This window comes from Scyliorhinus canicula, chromosome 6 (assembly GCF_902713615.1).
Source record: "Scyliorhinus canicula chromosome 6, sScyCan1.1, whole genome shotgun sequence".
In the NCBI taxonomy this organism is placed as follows: Eukaryota; Metazoa; Chordata; class Chondrichthyes; order Carcharhiniformes; family Scyliorhinidae; genus Scyliorhinus; species Scyliorhinus canicula.
The window spans coordinates 79452023-79455928 of record NC_052151.1 but is presented as its reverse complement, the minus strand read 5'-3'; positions in this window follow the sequence as shown (position 1 = coordinate 79455928).

Here is a 3906-nt window from a genome sequence, read left to right as displayed (position 1 = left end):
GTTCTATGTTCTAACTTTCTAAAACATAACCATTGAGCTTCTGGCAACAGTTCTGGCCCTGATGCTTATTGAGTGGTGAGGCAGGAGGGAGGTTGATGATCCGTGACCAAGAAAGCCAGAAATATGAGAAAGGCAGAGATTCGGCTCAATTTTATAGAGTGGTTGTATTAATCTTTTATCATGACCAAAATGCAATACCTTCATCCCATGAAAGAACAAAAAAGTGCATTATTCACCTGACCCCCGCATCAACAGTTAAATTAAAAGTCGGCACTTTCGTCCTGCCCATCCTGAAGAGTTACAGTCCACTTTCTTCCCCCCCCCCCCCCCTCCCCCACCTCCGCAAACTTGTATTCTTGTATTTCCTTACCTAAATGGTAATGGCGATATAGCATGTCGCTTTAAGAAACAGAACTGGCATCTTTCCTTACAGTTTTCTGAGCTATCCTGATGAGTAGATAGGCTATAGAAGCAAGTAGGACGTAAAGGTAGATTTAATCTCTACAGTTGGGACAGTGTTGTTGGTACTATAGCTGGTCACAGTTCATTAGGGAAAGGAAAATTAGCCATGGTCTTCTGATTATCTGCTACAAGTTTGTGCGCATTGAAGCTTAGACTCGTACAAATGAACAAAGCCACTACATTAAAATAAAAGCAAAATGCTGTGGGTGCTGGAACTCTGAAACAAAAACAGAAAATACTGGAAAAGCTCAGGTGGTCCGGCAGCATCTGTCGAGAGTGAAACACGGTGAACATTTCAAAACAGCACAAGAGTGAATATTTTCTGGTGTCTTGGCCGGGGGTGGGGGCAGGGATGAGGGGGTGCCATTCCGTAGGGCAGGGACTCACTTTAGATACCTGAGGGTGAAGGTTGCTTGAGATTGTGGGGGGGGCCTCCGTAGGTACAACATTTCTAGTTTGGTGGGGAGAGTGAAAGCTGATCTGGCAAGTTGGGATGGTCTCCCTCTGTCACTGGCGGGTCGGGTACAGGTGGTTAAAATGAATGTGTTGCTGCGATTCCTGGGTATTTTCCAATGCCTGCCGATTTTCCTGCCAGAGGCAATTTTGCAGAGGGATTGAAGGGACGATTATTTCTTTCATATGGGGAGGGAAGGTGGCCAGAATTATAAAGGTGCTACTACAGAGAGGGAGGCAGGCAGGGGGTTTGGGTCTTCCGAACCTGATGTATTAATTACTGGGCGGCGAATGTAGAGACGGTAAGGAGTGGAGTCAGAGGGGTTGACTCCCAGTGGGTCAGAATGGAGGAAAGTTTGTGTAGGGGGTTGGGATTGAAGGCACTAGCAACAGCGCCACTCCTGACGGCCCCGGGCAAATACTCAGGGAGTCCGGTAGTAATAGCTTTGTTGAGGATTTGGAGGCAGTTTCGCCAGAACTTCGGGTTGGGAGTAGGATCAAGGGAAATGCTGATTCGGGGAACCAGGACCGCGATTCTCTGGTCCGGCGCTACAGTGCCGGCGTCGGCACCAAAACGGGAGTACTTTACTCCGGCGCCGGTTCTCGGGTCCAGGGGGAGCCAGCACAGCACAGGAGCGGCCCACGGCACTCCAGCTGCCAGTCCCGGCGTCAACCCGGCACCGCGGGGTCTGCCCAAGCGCAGTTGGGTCGGCGCCAACTAGCGCATGCGCACTGGCCTTCATTCCTGCGCCTGCCCCAACGCCAAATGGCGCAGGGATCCAGGAGCCGGTGCGGAAGAAAGGAGGTCCGCAGCCAGATTGGTGGGCCCTGATCGCGGGCCAGGCTACTACGGAGGGCCTCCCCGGGGTTGGAACCCCCCCTCCCCCCCCACAGGCCGCCCCCAGACCCTTCAACCCCAAGGTCCCGCCGGCCCAGAGCATGTTAGAACAGCGCCGGCGGGACTCAGATTTTTTCATATGGCCGCTCGGCCCATCCGGGCCGGAGAATCGTGGTGCCGCCGGAGGATCGTCGCTATGGCTGTTTGCGGCGATTCTCCCTGTGGCCCGGCGCCATTCATGTGCGGCCGTTTTCACAGGGGTGGGAGAATCGTGTCCCGGCGTCGGGGCAGCGTGGCGAGTGCTGTGGCGATTCTCCCACCCGGCGGGGGTCGGAGAATCCCGCCCAATAGATTTGAGCCAGGGAAGTGGGATGGAAATTTTCAGAGATGGGAGGAGAAAGGAATTAAGATGCTAAAAGATTTGTTCTTTGGGGTCGGTTTGCAGGATTGAAGAAGCTGGGAGCGAAGTATGGGCTGGAGCAGGGGGAAATATTTAGATACGTGCAGGTTAAAAACTTTGCCAGAAAGAAGATACAGAGCTTCCCAATCGAGCCGGATTCCACATTGCTGGAGGAGGTGCTGACGACAGGGGGACTGGAGAAGGGGGTAGTGTCGGCGGTTTACGGAGCTATTTTGGAAGAGGAGAAGGCATTGCTGGAAGGGATCAAGGCAAAGTGGGAGGAAGAGTTGGGAGAGTGCATGGAGGAAGGGTTCTGGTATGAGGTGCTCCGGAGGGTGAACACCTCCACCTCATGTGCAGGGTTGGAGTGGATACAGCTGAAGGTGGTATATAGAGCACACCTCCCAAGGGCGAGGATGAGGCGGCTCTTTGAGGGGGTAGAAGATGTGTGTGAACGTTGCGGGGGGGGGGGGGGGGGGGGGGCGCAAACCACGTTCATATGTTTTGGTCCTGTCCAAAGCTGGAGGATTACTGGAAGGAGGTTTTTAGGGTAATCTCTAAAGTGGTGCACGCAAAACTGGACCCGAGCCCTCGGGAGGCCATATTCGGGGTGTCAGACCAGCCGGGTTAGAAACGAGTGCGGAGGCAAATGTTATAGCCTTCACCTCATTGATCGCCTGAAGGCGGATCCTGTTGGAGATCAACTTCTCCACCCTGTGCCCTGGCGTGGCGGGGGGGCCTGCTGGAATTCTTGACTCTTGAGAAGGTCAAATTTGAACTGAGGGGAAGGATGGAGGGGTTCTACAATTCATGGGCGTTATTCATTGTACACTTTCGAAAATTGGATTACATCGAACATTAGGGGGTGGGGGGTCTGGGAGGTTTGGGGGAAGGGGACTGTATGTGTTAATGGTAACTATGGGTGATTCCCGATTCCTTTCTATTGTTTGATTCTGTTAACATGCGGGCTAATGTTTGGGGGTTTGGTGGGAGGATGGGATTCTTGGTATTGATATGGGGATTGACATTACATTCGTTACTGATTACTGTTTATTGTTGGGTGTAAATTTAGGAGAAAATGTGAATGGCGAAGAAATACCTTACTCAGAGATCTAACTTTATCTATGTCCAATATAATTGATTACCAGATGTCCAATAATCATTCGCCTCCGCGCCTCCCTCCTGAGTTAGGAAGTAGTCTTTAGCCGTGTTGATGTTTATTTGTTACTTCCCTCTGTGACTAAGGTTTGGAAATTAACTGTACATAATTAAGACTAAGGAAAGGAAATGCTCTTAATTGCATTTGCCTTCTACACATTAAACTGGAGTGGAAATGAGTCAGAATTGATGCAAAGACACCAACTGGGTATTACACTGGTACTGTTAATTGCTAAATCTTTTACTCGACAGCAATGTTGAAACTGAACACTGTGAAAAAATAAACACAAGCTAATTTGCAACCCACAGACACAAACTGGTAGTGCATGATGGAAAGGAGAAAGTTTGATTTTATATGCTCCCTTCTGTGCTGTTTAAAAACTTGGAATATAATTTTGAATTTATTATTGCCAGTTGATTAAACTTCGTGCATGCCATTGAACTGAATGTTGATGCAGAGAGATAAGCCGGGGCTGATCTGTGGCTAATGTAGGGAAAACGCTACCTTAAAAGGTATCAATCATTGCAGGAGACATATTTTGTATCCCTTGAGATATAGAGGGATAATATATATAGTATTTATAGGCTGTCTTTT